Here is an 18994-nt window from a genome sequence, read left to right as displayed (position 1 = left end):
GAGATTAGCCATGAAAAGTGTAATAAAATGAAATAGCCTTGGATATCCAGTAGGAGATGATTTTAATGGCAAATCTCTGTTTATTCTTTTAGATCTCATTCCATTATAGCTGTTGCCTTTTCTGGTACCATCTTCAATCGGTTGGACACCAGTTCCACCCTTAAAGCTGCTACTTGGTCTTCAGTGCATAACTTTAATTTGCATAAGTTGGATATGGTTTATAAGGCCAGAGTAGGTTTGCTAGAACCATTTTATATGTTTCTATTGAGAGCTCTTCTCAGTCTTCCACCTCCCATTCTGTTTCTTGAGCTTTTTTATTCTCCCTTCTGTCTAGAATATTGCACCAGTGATGTAGAACGGCATAATACAGTTGTATAAAATCTTACCATAAGAGTAGAGGTCCTGCTCTTCACTGTTGCAGTATTTGCTCCCTCCTACCCCATCTTGTTCTGGTTTTTGTTTGATTCCTTTCTGGATGAGGGTTCCCCATTTTCTTCTGCTTTTTTCCTTCTGGATGTGCATGAACTCCTTTGTCCTATGGAGACTGTTCTCTTCTGCAGCAATTCAGTTATTGGTAGTTGTGTCCATAAATCCTTTTTATGCCCTACATTCTCTGCGGGGTGAATAATTGTGATGTACAGTGCATACAAGGTCATTAGGCTTTGTTATATTGCAAATGTTGGGCTGCCCTGGGCACTAGATCCCTTCTGTTAGAATACTGCAGCAGTGAAAAGAAGGATGTCTACTGTCACAGTAAGATTTTATACAGCTGTACTTTTTGGGAGTGTGATGAATTGGCAGATTTAAAAAATTCCCTACGGAGTACTCTATCAGAAATACTGGGTGAAAAAATGGTGGTAATTAAGGAAGTGATTTTTTTTAGTTAGGGTACAGGATCTGAAATGCCTAAACATAGTAAGGCCTTAAGTTTAATTCTGTTGGCTGCCAAAAAAGCAGTTACTAGAAAATGGAAATCAATCTGTGCCAACTGTATTTGAGGTATTGAATATTATAAAAGAGAGAAAAGAACTGGAAGAGGGATCTTTAGAAAAGGAAAGGAGCAGATTACATAAAGTAAATAAAAATGGTGAGAACAATGCATGCACAATAATGTTCAGGAGGAAGAGAGGTGAGATTTAAGGGAAGGTCGGAATTCAGCATTTTTTTTGTAGTGTTGAACAGATGATCATATTAAAGAAAATATATGTGATGTATATTATATTTAAATGGAAGAATGTCAAAATGGTTTGGTTTTCTTTTAATGTAGACCAGGAAATTCTGTAAAATCACTGCAACAACAGTACCAGTAGCCAAAAAAGCAGTTAGGGCACACAGTAACCAAGGAGGCAGCACAAAAAGAAGTAAAATCTTTCATCCACAATAGCACAAGCACTTTCAAGACTTTGTGGCAAGACGAAAGCGCATGTGTTATTGTGGATTACAGATTTTACTTCTTTTTCTGCTGTCTCCTTGGTTACTGTGTCCTTTCCACTTTTTTGGCTATTTCTTTTAATGTAAGTTTGCCTATGTCTTAAGTGATAATTTAATAAAGGTGCTTAAAAAAAACCTCCACATGAATGTGGTGCATCAGCAAATGGGGGACCATGTCCTACCAGCTGTACAGGCTAGCTCTTCTGGATTGGGATCAACCTATAAAAGCAAGTCTGTCCTTATACACAGTTTGCATTCCATTTCAAGATGATCTTGCAGATTCTCTAAGCAAGTTAATGGAAAATCTCTATGAGTGGATGCTAAACATATGAGATATACCCCTCAAATAGATTTGTTGGCTCCGCTTCTTATAGACAGCTCAGGCTGTTTAGCTCCAGAACTCCTTGTCTCCAGTCCTGGATGTCTTGACCTAGTCTGGGTCCATCATTACAAATTACCCCATAAAGTGGACTTCCAGAGGAAAAAGGACTTTCTTGTTCATCCCAAGTTAAGGCTCTCAACCTGACCCTCTGGATGATAGAATCTTATTTCCTTTCAGACACCTGTTTTCTGAGGACGTGCTTTAGGAGGTGAGGAAAATCTACCACTAAAGTCTTAAATTTCTAAATGGAAAATATTTTCTGTATGGTGTCTTAAGAATTAGAATCCCCTATGGGGGGGGGGGGGTCCTACAGTTTTGTCCTACTTGTGTAAGCTACTTAAACTGGATTAAGTCTTTTCCTGTACCGAGGCACACTTGTCTGCAGTTTCTGGCTGCATGTCACTTAATCCCACTTGCTGTCAAGAACTGAAGTCAAACTGTTTCTGAAAGGTGTTCTTTACTTTATTCACCTAGGAGAGCTATTCCACTCCCCTGGGATCTCAACTTTGTTTTGGAAAAACTTGCTATCTGAAGTTGTTGTTTTCATTGACCTTGGGACCCAGATCCAGCATGGATCCTACTCGGCCGCATACTCCAGCATTGGATCCAAGCTCCTCCCATACCTACAATCCTCCCCTACCTACAATGCCCTTGTCTCCCTCCTCCCCTCAGATCTCGTTTGCCACTTGTGAGACAGCAGTGTGGATTACAGCTCCAAGTTCCTGTTAGTGTTTTTTTGGGGGGTAAATTTCTCCTATTTCCCTCCCTTTTTAGCATCTTCTTTTTCTCCTTTCCCTACTCTATCCCTGTGCACTTTCGCATCAGTTCCTTTAAAAAAAAAAAAAAAACTCTCTCCTCTTCCTTCTCTGGTTTTGTGTGTGTGTGTTCCTTTAGCCATGGCTGAAACTCTTAAGCCAGGCTTTAGGAAATGCACAGTGTGTGTGGCCATAAGCTTCCCCCTTCTGATGGCCACACACTGTGCATTGAGTGTCTTGGTGTGGAGCACCTAAAGACCCTCCTGCTCAATCTGCATGGGGTTCAATTCCAAGTCTTGATCAACAGGAGGAACAAGTTGATTCTTAAGGACCTCCTTCCTCCGGAGGCTGCTTCTTCCTCCTTCATCCTGGCTTCTGGTACTCAAACTCCCACCAAGAAGTCCAGGGACAGGGAGAAATCCTGGGCCAAGGAATGGGACAGGCCCAGGCAGCAGTGTCCTGAATGCTCTTCTGTGGACAAGTGCCTGGTTAAGTCTTGGTCGGATCTGACCTGGGGCTCGCGTCAACTCTGATCACTTCACTTCTCAATGGAGCCAGAAAGTCCCCAGGCTTGGTCCCCTCTTTCTGCCTCTCCTCAGCACCACTCCAGGCCCAGATCTGTGGCCTCTTCCATCCGGTCCTCCCATAGTCTTTCTGAAGCCAAGGTGGATGGGATAATGCAGAGGTTTATTTGGACCCATATTCAGATGGGAGTCTTGCCTGCTCTTCCCCCTCTGGGGCTGGGAGCATGCAGTCTGCTTTCCTCCCCATGAATCCTTCTCCAATCTGACCTCTGGTTTTGGAGTCATCAGGTCCTAGGCTTCCTGGTGTCGAGGGGGCAGCGCCAGTGGTTCCAGGTCTCTCAATGCCAACCATGGTTCTGATGCAACCCTTTTGGAGCCAACTGACTCTTGGAGCCGTAACCTGGCTTTGACTTTGAGGCTTTTACAGTCAGGACTTCCACTCAATCTCGGTGCCTGGAAGTTCAGCTCTGGCTCCCCCTTCTGTGCAGAGGGTGGCAGATCCAGTCTTACTCACCCCTGCTACTGGGATTCATTTACCCTCTAGCTTCAACATGGTGGAGAGGGTTCTCTCAGCTCCCTTGAGGCCCTTGACAGTGTCATCCTCTGAGTCCATCCTGGCTCCCTGTTTTTCTGGGCTGGAGTCTGCCATCCTGCCCCCTCAGGGACAGCCTGTCACCAGTATGTCCCAGGAGGTCCCATTCTGGGACCACCCTGAGGTTTGGGTCCTCCCCAAAACCCCACAGGAGCTCACATGGAAAGACATGTGCAAGAGGCGGCACTTGGACCCCCCCCCCACCAAAGTCCTTCACTGAAGATGCCGACTTGGAGGAAGGGGAGGACTCCCCCTGATCACCCCTGGAAGATGTCTCCTTTGGAGACCTGATGGAAATCCTGCACCAGCAAGGAGGTTGGTCTACCCAAAAGCCCAACCCAGACTGAGTCTGTATTCCTCAAGGCATTTGGCACAGGACCCTATGCCTCCTGTGTGATCCCTCCTGTACATCCCCTTGTGGATTTGATTTCATCCAGGGCATGGAAGGAACCAGATGTGGTTGAGCCTATCCCCAAACATCTTGACAAAATTCTCAGTGCCCCGCTGGATAGGCAACGTTGACCTAGGGGATCTCTAGTTGATGCTATGGTGGTTGTGGTAGCCACCAAAAGAGAGCTTGCCCAGGAAAGCTCTATGGTCCATCCTCCAGACTGAGAGTTACAGACTATTTTGGAAAGTGGGTCTATGCATCAGCCATGTTTGCTTTGCATGTGCTAAACTACATGGCACACATTATCAGGCTGCAGTGGGATCTGGTCAGTAAGGTCACAGAGTCTGCCCCAGGGTCCATGACAGCAGAGGAGAAAAAGGTGTTCTCCTCCTGTATGGCCACCCTTACTTCAATATCTAATACTTGAAGGAGCTGCTATTGCACGCTATGGAGGGTGCCTCTAGGGCTGCCAGTACAGGCATATAGCCATGAGGTGTCATGCCTGGATCTGGCTTTGTGCTTTCTCGGAGCACTTCAAGGCATCCTTTATGAATACCCCCTATGATGTTTCCTCTCTTTTGGAAAGACCGTTCGAGACACTTTACTTCAGAGTGAGAAATACATGAAGACCCTGTCTGCAATCGGGATTCACTTCTCAACCCTCCAACAATCCTTTTCTAGGAATCAGTGTGGGGTGAAGAAGCTGTGATTCTAGAAATCTCGGGGCTGTTCCTACAATGCTCAGGACTCCCCTTCCCCCAGAGGCAGAGGGGGATACAACAGACATCACCCTCATGACAGCGGGGGGGGGGGGGCTGAGGAACCAAGGGTCTCAGGATTTTTTTCCCAGACAGACCCTTGCAGCAGCCCTAAAGGGTTGCCTGACTGCTCATCTCTGGAGGCAGTTAGGGGACATCTTTCTCTGCACCCAACAGCCTGGGAGTCTATCATCAACTATTGTTGGGTTTTGCAGATGATATCCAGAGGACACTCGACCCCCTTTGTTCAACCTCCATTTCCTCTTAGTAGTCCCACTCATGCAATGGGAGCAATCAGCCATAGAAATTTCCAGGCTGCTCAAAAAGTGAGTCATCCAGCCAATCCCCCCAGCCCAATCTGGATCAGGCATCTATTTCAGGTTCATTTTAGTGCCAATTAAAGGGGGTCTTAAGACCCATCTTGGACCGGTCAACTCTAAACCTGTCTGTTGCCAAGATGAAATTCCGGATAGTCACCCTTCAGTCCATTCTGCCTTTCCTGCAGAAGAATGCTGGATATGCTTGGTGGACTTCCAGGACACATCCTATCACATAAAGATGAACTAGCACTCTCAGAGGTTCCTCCACTTCCAGATGGGAGCCAGTCATATTTTCAGTTCAGAGCACTTCCTTTGGGCTCACCACTGCCCCCAGGTTGTTCAACAAAGTGATGGCGGTTGTGGTGGCTCACCTCCGGCTGCAGGGGTTTCAGGTCTTTCCCTACCTGAACGATTGGCTCCTTTCCTCCCTCTCCAGGCATCGACTGTGTCAAGCCAGGGATCTTCTTCTCCAGACTGCTTACTATCTGGGCATAACCATAAACCTCAAGTCACATTTGACACCAGTACAGGTCCTCAACTTTATTGGGGCTGTGATAGACTCCATCCAAGCCAAGGTGTTTCTACCTCCAGACAGATTATCATTTGACATCATGATGTTCATCGTGTTTCACTGTTGCAGTCATTACATTTGAGGCGAACAGGTGACTGGCTTAGGAGAAGCATTGTCGGCAGCTTTGGATCTAGGTGGCCTGCCTGTCTTTATCTTTGCATTTTTTCGGAATGTCAGTAGTCGGACTGCTTACCGAAGACGTATCAGGATAATTGAACTGAGCACCAAAATATTTAGAAGCGAAAATATACCGATGACTGATAGTTCATGGTTTAAATAAGGCACAAAACCGACAGCGAAGTACGCCGTGGTCAGGGCCTAGGCAAGGAATACACTACAAATGAAAATCTTTGAGGTATTTGCTTTCCACAAGAAATGCAATTATTTACTTTTACTGACATCTGTTTAGAGCAAGAAAAAGTTTCCCCTACAGGGTACTTAGCTTTTAGTTGAAGACTTCAGTTCTGAAACTCGAAAATGAAAATTTCAGGAGTTGGCCGACCTGCACTTGCCATCTGCTTCTGCTTCGGGCACTGCATGGCAAGAAAGACTGATGCAATGGCATCGGCTGCATGTTTTATACCCCTGATGACCTGACGTCATGGAAGAAGAGACAGCAACTGACGCAGGACCCAAGACTTTGTTAATCAGGCCAACTGAGGGCTACTGCAAGCAGATAACCCAAATGTAATGACTGCAACAGTGAATACACTCAAACATCTCCATTTATGGTAAGTGTACACAACTGTACTTTTCTTACATCCTTCAGGGCAAACGTCCTCCAGCAGATTCAGATGTTCTTCGTGTTTCACTGTTGCAGTCATCACATTTGGGTTACCTGTCTGCAGGTAGCCCTCAGCCGGCCTGAATACCAGAGTCTTCAGATTTCTGCATCGGATGCTGTCGCTTCTTCCATGATGTCAGGGGTATAAAACATGCAGCTGAAGCCATTATATCAGTCTTTCTTGTGCAGTGCCCGAAGCAGAAGCAGTTCACAAGTGGCAGTTGGCCAACTCCTGAAATTTTCGTTTTCGAGTTTCAGACCTGAAGTTTTCACAAAGATAAGTACCCCATTGAGGATCCTTTTTTCTTGTCCTAACCGATGTCAGAAAAAATTAACAGTTGTTTTGCCGCCGCCTTCTTTCGGCTTTTCCCGGTTAGGGGTCGCCACAGTGGATCACCTGTCCACTCATTGTCTTGCCTGTGGAAAGCAAATAGCTCACAGAGATTTTCATCCTTACTGCGTCACTTGTTTAGGCCCAGACCACGATGTACCTTGCTGTCTGTTTTGTGCCTTGTTCAACGCCAAAACTATTTGTCATTGGGCTATTTTTGTATCTAAATACTTCCGTTCTTGATCTCTGTACTCCAAAATGTCTTTGTTAAGCCATCTGACTACCGATTTCCTGAAAAAACATAAGGATAAAGACAGAGACAGACCACATAGGTCTAAAACTGCCAGTGATGCTTCCGTTAAGTTAGTTGCCAGTCCGCCGGTACTCCGTGAGGTGCTTTTGCAGCCCCTGATACCCGCTACTACAGATTCACAGGCCTCTACTGAGACCCATTCGGAGTCTGGTATGCCACAAGATGCTTCTTCGACTATAGAACCTGTGGATGTCTCTACCTTGGATGGTCTGGAGCCACTGTGCAGGCACCGGCTTTTGAGGGTGTATTCAGGCGTACTGACTTTCATATTAAACTAACAACTTCATTTCAAGCTAGAAATACCAAATTCCTCAGGCCTAAAGCTCGCACTACACCTAGAAAACAGATGACCAAGCCACGTACTCAGGCCCATTATTTTCTTTCTGATTCTTCTGATCAGGAATCTGATATCTCTGCACCTTCTGACTACCAGGATTTAACCTTATCTACTTATGAGGATTCTGATGCAGAGGATTCCATTCCCTCTTTTTTCCCTCCAGAAGATTTTTCTTTTGGTGAAACCTTGCATACCCTTAAGGAGCATTTCCGCTGGGAAAGCCAGGACTATTCGGAGTCCAAAAAGAGACTTAGGGATTTTTTACTCCTGCCTCAACAAAGGCCTCTAGCTATCCCCTACTGTTCTGGAGATTGTAGATGATGTTTTCTTGGAATCCAGCCGTACCTCAGACACTTTGCCACCAGCTCCCAGGAAACCTGACAGGTACTACAGAGTACCTGTCTCTCACAAATTCCTCTTCAAGAATCCTACTGTGGATCCAGAGACCATTTCCCAAGGACCAAGAGGCATTAAGGCTACTACTGCCAAAAATCCTACCCCTTCTGATAGGGACTCTAGAGCTTTAGACAGATGGGGAAAGAAGGTGTACACTTCTGCTACTTTGGCCATTTGGGCTTTAAATTGCCAGTTTCATATGTTAAAGTATCAACAGCATATTATGGGACTACTTAAACAGAAAATTATGTTGATTCCTGACTGTGCTGAACACAAAGATTTGCAAGAGTTAATGCATTCTGCTGAACAAGTTGGTAAAGATACTTTGCAATGTGGTTTCGATGCTTTAGAAGCATCTTGCAGGGCTGCTGTCACAGGGTCTGTACTTAGAAGGCATGCTTAGCTTAAGGAACAATATTTGCCAGATCATGTTAAAGCTAAATTACTGGACGCACCCTTAAACCAAGACTGCCTTTTTGGTAACAAAGCAGAAGTCCTCAAAAGGATGGAGGAAAAATCGAAATCTATGCAAACTGTTAAAGATTTCTTACAAGTACAACCTCCTAGATTCAGTAGGCATTGGCCTTCAAAGAACTGGTCTTTTCCAGTCCCTTCCAGGCCTTCTCAGTCCAAACCCAGGAGCAGCGGACCACCAAGACTTCAATCTCAGGCTATGCACAGATCTAAGCAGTTGGGGGCTCCCACTTCTAAAGCAGGGAGTAGTAAGCCATCCCACTATGGAAAAATGGCACAATGACTTATCCTTAACTCTTCCAAGCCCTGCTCAACTACTTGCTCCCTTAGGAGGAAAGCTCACCCTGCATGCAAAGAACTGGGAACTCATTACCCAGGACAAATGGGTTTTAAACATAGTTTCCCTAGGATACAGATTCCACTTCCATTCATTACCAACCCAAAGTGGACGGCCAGACCTCCCTCCAAATCAGTGGGTGGAGGTCCAAAAACAAGTGCGCTCTCTCCTCAGTATCAGGGCTATTCAACCTGTCCCAGCAGAACAAAGGAGACAAGGTTTTTATTCAAAACTGTTTCTGGTTCGGTTCCCAGAAAAGAAAACTCCTGGCGTCCTATCCTGGACCTGTCTATTTTCAACACCTTTCTGGTGGTTCCAAAATTCAAGATGCTAGCTCTTCTTCAGCTTCTTCCTATGGTAGCCAAGGATGCCTGGCTGGCAACCCTAGACTTGAAAGAAGCTTACCTGCACATTCCAATAAGGGAATCCTGCAATCAATACCTACATTTCAGGGCGGGGTCCATGCACTATCAGTTCTCTGCACTTTCCTTTGGCTTATCTACTGCACCCAGGGTATTCACAAAGTGCTTAGCTCCAGCCATTGCATTTTGCAAGCAGAGAAATATTCAGATTTACCCATACTTGGGCAATTGCCTGATTCAGGCAGAAAGTCAGGACTTACTATTACAACACCTGGCATTTGTAAAAAGACTTCTAAACTCTCTGGGGTACACCATCAATGAGAAGAAATCACACCTAGTACCATGCCAACAGATTGTATTCCTGGGAGCAAGCTTGAACACAACTTCCCAGATGGCATTCCTCACTCCAGAGAAACAAGTGTATTTGACAACCTACTTCAACCTACTGGATACAAAAAAAACAGCTATCTGCAAGGAAAATCTGGTAAGCCCTGTGGTTCATGGCCTCTTGCATTCTGTTAATTCCATATGCAAGACTGCATATGAGGAAACCTCAATGGTATCTAAAAAGTCTATGGTGTCAACATGCTCAGGACCTGGAAACAATGATTCCCATCATTCCTTGTCTAAGGGCAGAGTTTCTTTGTTGGGCAGAGGCCTGCTACCACAACAAGGGACTCCCTTTCACTCTACCCCCTGCCTCCCAAACCCTAACAACAGATGCATCAGACTGTGCATGGGGGGCTCACATGGCAGGGCAGTGCATCCAGGGCAAATGGAACCCAAAACAGATGCACATGCATATCAGTCAAAAAGAAATGTTAGCTGTACAGAACGCTCTGACAGCCTTCAAAGATTTAAAGACCTTCTTCTTCCAGGACAACTATTGGTAAAGACAGACAACACCACAGTTATGTGGTACATAAACAAGCAGGGAAGACCCCATTCCTTACCCACTCTGCAGACTAGCCATGGCCCTGTGGAACACAGCCTTGAACTACCAAGTGAACCTGCAAGCTCAATTCCTGCCAGGCAAACTAAATTCACTGGCAGATGACTTAAGCAGAAATCTCATAGACCCACACAAATGGAAACTGGAACCCAAAATATTCAAGCTCTTGAGGAACAAATGGGGGATACAAGAGGTAGACCTGTTTGCCTCCCCTCAGAACTACCAATTGAAAAAATTCTGCACCAGAACTCCCCACAGTTGAGCTTGAAAAGTTGATGCCCTGTCCTTTACCTGGGGAAGTCTCTCAATTTATGCCTTCCCCCTCTGCCTCTCCTCTCGAAGTTTCTACTAAAGATCAAATAGGACAAACTAAGGACAATACTGATTGCCCCAGACTGACCACGCCAACACTGGTACCCCATTTTGCACAGTCTGACAGTGTTACAACCATGGCACCTACCTCAGACCTCTTCCCTGCTGTCCCAGCGAGCGGGCCAAATTCTGCATCCTCAGCTTCAAACCCTGAACCTTGCAGCCTGGTTAATTCCCTGAGCTCACCCCTAGCAGCCCTCATTAAGCAGGTGCTGGATGTCATTCTTGAGGCAAGGAGTCCTACTACTAGAAAATCCTATTCAGAAAAGTGGAAAAGATACTGTTCCTGGAGCCAGGCTCAGGGGAAGGGCATGGTGCCCAGCTTACCCCATATTCTAGATTATTTAGCAGAAATGCTCCACAAGGGCCTATCTTTCTCTTCAATTAAGATTCATGCCTCTGCCATTTCAGCACATTATAATACGGAGCCACCCCTCTTCTCTCATTCCCTGCTAAAACAATTCCTTAGAGGGTCCAAAAATTTAAGCCCCCCCCCCCCAAGTGCTCCCACTCCAGCCTGGGACCTTAACTTTGTATTAGAAAACCTTACTCCCCCCCCCCCCTTTGAACCAGCTGCTTCAACAGAGTTAAAATTCCTTTCTTGGAAAACAGCCTTACTTCTATCCATCACTTCAGCAAGAAGAATGTCTGAACTGCAGGTCCTCATGGCAGTGGGAACCCTTCATTATCTTCCATGCAGACAGGGTTTCCCTCGAGACTAATCCATCCTTTTATGCCCAAGGTGATGTCTAGTGTCCATTCATTTGCCTACCTTTTTCACCTAATCCTCACTATAAGGGGGAAGGGATACTGCATTCTCTGGATGTGCAAAGACAGCTTAGATTCTATTTGGACAGAACTAAGCCTCTCAGAAAATGTGACCAGCTGCTAGTTAGTTTTGCTGCAAGGGCAGAGGGGAAGGCCATTTCAAAGCAAACCTTTTCCAAATGGATAGCCAATTCCATCCATTTCTGCTACAAGCACCATGGAAAACCTACCCCACAGGGAATAAGATCACATTCCACCAGGGCTGCCTCTACATCCACAGCATTTCTCAGAGGAGTCCCTACCAGGGACATCCTGGAAGCTGCTACCTGGAGCTCTGTGCATACTTTCACCAAGCATTACCACCTGCCTATCATTTGTAAATCCAGAGCTGGATTTGCCACAGCAGTCTTACAGGGCCTGATTGCTAGTCCCAATGCTCTTTAACAGCCTCCACCCTTTCTTAGCTTTGGGAATCAACCCAAATGCGATGACTGCAACAGTGAAACACACAGAACATAGTACAGTTGTGTACACTTATCATAAATGTAGATGTTCGAGTGTATTCAGTGTTGCAGTCCTGGTTACCCCCTCCCTCCAGCCCCCTGACTTTTCTTGGCTCTACCTTTCCTTCTTATTTGGATTATATTATTGCATGTGTATTTGCTTTTTGCTGGGGTTGTTCCATACCATATAATTGCTTCCTATTGTGGGGGTACCTGACATCTGGGGCAAGGAAAACTGATGTAATGGCTTTGGCTGCATGTTTTATACCCCTGATGACCTGATGTCATAGAAGAAGTGACAGCATCTGACGCAGAAATCCGAAGAGACTAGTATTCAGGCTGGCTGAGGGCTACCTGCAGGCAGATAACCCAAATGTGATGACTGCAACAGTGAATACACTTGAACATCTACATTTATGTTAAGTGTACACAACTGTATTTTCTTCGGGCATTGGAGTCCTTGGGAGCCATGATTACTCTCATCCCAATGGCGTGCCTTCATATAAGGATCCTCCAGTGGACTCTGGCAGTTTCAGTGGTCCTTACTATATCTTCCCTTATCTTATCTGGTTCGGTTATCTTGGGCTTGCTAGGATTCACTTCTGTGGTGGTTTCGGTCTCCAGATCTTCTGAGTTGTTCATTCAGTCTCCCCTCCCTTGCAATCATGGTGATCACAGACACCTCCCTTCTTGGGTGGGGGGCCATTGCATGGGAAGGGTGGTCCAAGGCACATTGTCCTCCCAGGAGACCCATTTGCATATCAGTGTCCTGGAGATGAGGGCAGTGCTTTTGGCATTGCAAACTCTTCATGCCTTTCTTCCTCAAGGGACTATTGCCATCCAGACAGACAATGTGTCTGTAGTCTGGTACATCAAGAAACAGGGGGGACTAGATCTTATCCCCTTTGTTGCGAAGCCATGAGATTGTGGGAGTGGGTGATTTCCTACATCCTTTTTCTGGTAGCAACGCACATTACGGGGAGTTGCAGCATTCTAGCGGACAGGTTCAGCAGATCTGTTGTGATGCCTTATGAGTGGTCCCTGAATCCTTCAGTAGCAAAACAAATCTTTCAAAAGTGGGGTCAGCCTTACTGCAATCTCTTCACCTCTCCTTCCAATGTGAAGTGCAGCAAGTATTTCGGTCTGAACCCCCATCGGGGGAGCCCCCCTAAAACACTCTAGTTCATGCTTGGCCCTCTGGTCTACTATATGCCTACCCGCTGCTGCCTCTGATATCCAAGTTCATTCAGAAAGCTGGATGACTGGGAAGCTCAGTGACCCTCATTGCCCCTTTCTGGCCTTGCCAAGTTTGGTTCCCCTCTGTGGTCTCATGCAGTGTAGCCACCTGGGGCACTAGATCCATTTCTGGATCTCATTTCACATCTCTCAGTGATCTTTCACCCAGACTTAGTCGGCCTGAAGCTCATGGATTGGCTGATCCAGTTCCCTTGATAGGAATCCTGGACTTTCTTCTCCCATTAAGAAGATTTTGGTAGGGGCTCAGAAATCTTCTACCAGGAAGCGTTTCTCCATCTGGACTTCTCAGCATGACCTGGATGTCCTTCAAGGATGCATCTGCAGTCCTTACATATGGGTTGTCCTGCCTCAGGCAGCCCTTCGGTCGGCCGGATTCCAAAGTCTGGGTCCGGCGTCGGCTGATGTCGCCCTTTCCCCGACGTCAGAGTACCTGGGGTATAAAAACATCAGCCGACGCCATCTTCCTCAGTCTTTCTTGCCGTGTGGTGCCCGAAGCAGAAGCAGTTCGCAAGTGCCGGTCGGCCAGCTCCTGTAACTTCAGCTACCGAAGACTTCAAAAGCTAAGTACCCCATTGGGGACTCTCTCTTGCCTCAGCCGATGTCAGATCAAACGCTTAAAGTTAATAATTGCTTAACTTGTGGGAAACAAATACCTCATAAGGATTTCCATTCTTACTGCCTCCCCTGCCTAGGCCCAGACCATGATGTCTCGGCCTGTACAGCCTGTGCCTCCTTCAACCGACGCACTCTTAGGCGTCAGGCGGAGTTTGCAGAGGAATTTTTTGGGGCTAGTTATTGTTACAATATGCCGTCTGAGACTCCGACTTCTCATTTAACCAAAAAATGGAAGGACAAGGGCCAACACACGCAGACCGTGGTTTCGGCTGAAACCACGCCTAGGCCTACCGCGAGTGTCTCGGTCTTGGCTGAAACCGAGTCCTTGGTACTTCCGACCGTCGAAACCACTCAACCGACAACCTCTGCCCCGGAGGTCTCTTCTGAGTCGGTTATAGAATTTCCCTCAGAAACCGGTGTTCAGGAAACTTCCAACACCATTGCCCTAGACAAAACTACACCAGCACGTGGAGCAGCCAGGCCTCCTGCATCCATGTCTATAAAAGCATTCACAAGGGCTAAAGCTGCTAAACAGCCAAAATCTCTGCCTCCCAAGGCTATTCCTCATGGGTCCACTACAGGTTCACAGATTTTAAGTTTAGCTGAGGACCTTATTTCCTTAATTAGGGGCTCTCAGCCACATCCAGACAGGGGCTCTCAACCTCCTCTAGACAAAAGGCCCAGGGTTGAGCCCACTGATCCCCAGTCCTCTGATGAGGACTCAGATGGCTCTGCTCTTTCAGACTACCAGGAGGAGGCCTTTACGGCCTATGAGGATTCTGATGCAGAGGAATCTATTCCCTCTGCTTCCCCTCCTGAAGAGCTGTCCTTTGGGGAAACCCTTCACTCCATGAGAGAGCATTTCAAATGGCAGGGCAAGGAATTCTCTGATTCCAGGAAGAGATTAAGGACCTTTTTGCATTTACCTCAGCATAGACCTTTGGCTATTCTTCCTGTTTTGAATGTCATTGATGATGTGTACTCTGACTCTAGCATTACCCCTGACTCCCTTCCTCCGGCTCCTGTCAAACCCGATAGGTACTACAGGGTCCCCGACTCACATCATTTCCTTTACAAGGCCCACTCTGCTGACCCTGAAACTATTTCCCAGGGCCCTAAAGGGGTTGCATCTGCCACTACTAAAAATCCACTCCCCTCTGAAAGGGAGTCCAGGGCTTTAGAGAGATGGGGTAAAAAAGTGTATACTTCTTCCACTCTTTCTATGAGGGCATTAAATTGTCAAGTCCATATGATACAGTACCAAGAGTATTTGTTAGATGAATTGCATAAAAAACTGTCTTCACCAGAACCCCTAGATCGCAAGTCACTTCAGGATCTGGTACATAACTCCCAACAGGTTAGCAACCATTTCTTGCAGTGTGGTTATGATGCATTGGAAGCTTCATGTAGGTCAGCAATGACAGGTGCAGTCATACGTAGGCATGCTTGGCTGAAGGAACAAACTCTGCCAGATCATGTTAAAGCAAAGCTTCTGGATGCGCCACTGGAAAAGCAAAAGTTATTTGGCTCCACTGCTCAGGAGGTCTTAAAGAAATTTGAGGAAAAGGCTAAATCTGTACAGACAGTCAAAGATTTTCTCCAGGTCCAACCACCAAGATTCAGCAGAAATTGGCCCTCTAAGAATTGGTCCTTTCCAGACAGAGAGATTTCAAAGAGGCAAGAACAGGCATGCCAGAGGTAGAGGGCAAGCTAGAGGATCCTACAGAGGACGTCAATGGCAGCCTCCTAACCAGAGAGGTAGTGCAGGACCTACAACTGCTACACAAGGACAGACTCAATGACTTTACCTTGACCCCACCAACCAGGGCTCAGTTGGAAGCACCTTTGGGTGGAAAGCTTTCTTTATTCTCAAAAAATTGGCACAATATTACAAGGGACAAATGGACACTGCAAATAATAGACAAAGGATACAGGTTCCATTTTCATACATTACCAAAAAGAAAAGGCATGCCAAACCTGCCACCGAATCAAAGGGCAGAGGCTTTAAAACAAATTTCCAACCTATTGCAAATGAAAGCTATAGAAAAGGTTCCTCTCACAGAACAAGGCCAAGGATTTTATTCTAGATTATTCCTTGTCCCAAAAAAAGAAAAACAATGGAGGCCTATTCTCGACTTGTTCGCACTGAATACTTATCTCATTGTGCCAAAATTCAAAATGCTGACCTTACAGCAACTCCTTCCCATGCTGGGCAAGGGGTCTTGGCTGGTAACTCTAGACCTCAAGGAGGCATACCTGCATGTCCCTATCAGACAAAGTTGCAGAAGACACCTCAGATTTCTTGCAGGTTCAGAGCATTATCAATTCTCAGTATTGCCCTTTGGCTTATCTACTGCGCCCAGAGTATTTACAAAATGCCTGGCATCAGTAATTGCACACTGCAGACTTCAGGGGATTCAAATATACCCATATCTGGACGACTGCCTTATACAAGCGGACAGCCAACAAACTTTGGTAAAACACTTGAATTATGCCATCCGCCTACTTCAGGCATTGGGATATACAGTCAACATTCACAAATCAAGACTTGTTCCATCCCAAAGGGTAATTTTTCTGGGTGCGAAACTAGATACAACCACCCAAATGGCTTTTCTCATGGAAGAAAAACAAAGACAACTACCGGATTATTTCAAAAATCTGACAAAACAAACTCAGCTGACTGCAAGGAAAATCCTGCAGGCCCTGGGTTACATGGCATCTTGCATTCTTCTGATTCCACAAGCAAGGCTACATATGAGGAAACTACAATGGTACCTAAGGAGTTTATGGTGCCAGCACAGTCACAGCCTAGTAGCTTTGATACCACTCATTCCATGCCTTCAAAAGGAATTACTGTGGTGGGCTCAAGCAAGCCAGTCAAACAGGGGTCTGCCCTTGAGCAAACCAATAATCAGCCAAACCATTACAACGGACACTTCAGACCATGAATGGGGAGCATACATGGAGAGCAGATGCATCCAAGGGCTATGGTCACAGAAAGAATTGCACATGCACATAAACCAAAAGGAAATGTTGGCGGCGATACATGCAATCGAGGCCTTCAAACATTTTCTGCATCAAGGACAACTGCTAATAAGGACAGACAATACCACAGTTATGTGGTACATAAACAAGCAAGGAGGTACCCATTCCTACCCTCTTTGCAGGCTGGCAATGAATCTTTGGGAACTTTCCCTAAAACTCAATATAGAGCTGCAATCCCAGTTTGTGCCAGGAAAAGACAATATACTGGCGGACAGCCTAAGCAGAAATATCATGGATCCACACGAATGGATGCTGCACCCAGACATCTTCCTTCAGATAACACAATCATGGGGGAGGCCGGACATAGATCTTTTTGCCTCCCACCACAACCATCAGCTGAAGAAATTCTGCTCAAGGACATACCACCCACAAGCATGGAAAGTGGACGCCCTCTCTTTCAGCTGGACTACTCTAACGGTGTATGCATTCCCACCTCTTCTATTAATGACCAAGGTCTTACTGAAGATCAGGACAGAGCAGCCCAAAGTGATTCTGATAGCTCCGGACTGGCCCAGACAACACTGGTACCCACTGTTAAGGAGCATGTCACGGACGAAACCGTGGCCTCTACCACAATGGCCACTTCTGCTGACACAATACAATTACAAAACTCTGCACTCCAGCCTAAAAACCTTGCAGCTGACAGCCTGGAGAATACCTTGACTCCTCACCAGGATAAGCTATCCAAGACAGTGAAGGACATCATCATGGAAGCTCATGACCTTCCACAAGAAAGGCATATTCAGCAAAATGGAAAAGATTTCGCACTTGGAACACCACAAAGGGCCTAGATGCAACAGTGATGAACTTGGCACATATCCTGGAATACTTGGCAGAAATGCTCCACAATGGCCTTTCTTACTCTTCCTTAAAAATTCATGCTTCAGCAATTTCAGCAGAATACAATACTGATCCACCTGTCTTCTCTCATCCTCTCCTACGGCAGTTTCTAAGGGGAGTTAAAAACATCAATCCTCCAAGGAGACCACCAGTGCCTACATGGGACCTTAACTTCATGTTGGAAAAATTTACTCTACCTCCCTTTGAACCAGCAGCATCTTCAGAGCTACAGTTCCTGTCTTGCAAGACTGCCTTCCTTCTGGCCATAACCTCAGCAAGAAGAGTATCTGAGTTGCAGGCCCTCATGGCAGTGCAACCATTTCTTATTTTTCATCAGGACAGAGTTTCACTGAGAACCAATCCTTCATTCATGCCAAAGGTGGTATCCAGGGTCTCACTGAATCAAGCTATTCACCTGCCTACCTTCTTTCCAAATCCACAAAACAAAGGGGAGAAACTTCTGCATACCCTGGACATTCACAGACAGTTGCGCTACTACTTGGACAGAACTAAGATTTACAGAAAATCTGACGAGCTATTTGTAGCATATGCTGCTGGTGTACAAGGAAAAGCAATTTCCAAACAGACAATTTCAAAATGGATAGGGAATTGCATCCGCTTCTGTTACTCTTTTCATGGCAAAACCGTGCCAGCTAACATTAGACCTCATTCCACCAGAGCCACAGCCACCTCCACAGCCTTCTTAAGAGGGGTGGCTACCAAGGACATTTTAGAAGCTGCTACATGGAGCTCCATGCATACATTTTCCAAACATTACAACTTACCCTTATATTCCAGATCCAGAGCAGGCTTTGCTACGGCAGTCCTGCAGGGCATTTTAGCTACACCATCACTTTCTTGGATCCTACCACCCCCAGCTTGGCTATGGTATTCTACCCATATGTAAGGACTGCAGATGCATCCTTGAAGGACATAGTACAGTTTTGTACCTACCATAAATGTAGATGTCCGATAGGTATGCATCTGCAGTCAGGATTACCCTCCCTCCTTCCCCTCTGTGGTATTTCCTGGGTACTTATCCCCCTTATAGCTAGCTGGGGTTATCTATTATGGTGTATTTGTTTTATATTACTGTGCATGTTTGGAATTTTTTGCATCTCTCCAAATTTAGCCTTCCTTAGAGGGCACCTGGCATCTGGGGCAAGAAAAACTGAGGAAGATGGCGTCGGCTGACGTTTTTATACCCCAGGTGCTCTGACGTCGGGGAAATGGCGACATCAGCCGACGCCGGACCCAGACTTTGGAATCCGGCCGACCGAAGGGCTGCCTGAGGCAGGACAACCCATATGTAAGGACTGCAGATGCATACCTATCGGACATCTACATTTATGGTAGGTACAAAACTGTACTATCCTTTCACTGCACTAGTTCCAGCCATCTTGGAGTTTCTGGCAGATATTTTTAATCATGGCACCAGCTTCTCTACGGTCAAGGTACAATTAGCAGCAATCTCTAATTTTTTCATAGTTGAGAATTCGGCTTCCTTGGCTTCATTCAATCTTTGTTAAGGCCTTTTTGAAAAGTATGTTTTTACTTAGGCCTCTGCTTAAGGACCTAATGCCC

This window comes from Protopterus annectens, chromosome 1.part2 (assembly GCF_019279795.1).
Source record: "Protopterus annectens isolate FY-2018-M chromosome 1.part2, PAN1.0, whole genome shotgun sequence".
In the NCBI taxonomy this organism is placed as follows: domain Eukaryota; kingdom Metazoa; phylum Chordata; order Ceratodontiformes; family Protopteridae; genus Protopterus; species Protopterus annectens.
The sequence above is the reverse complement of the archived record's forward strand: the minus strand, read 5'-3'. Positions refer to the sequence as shown.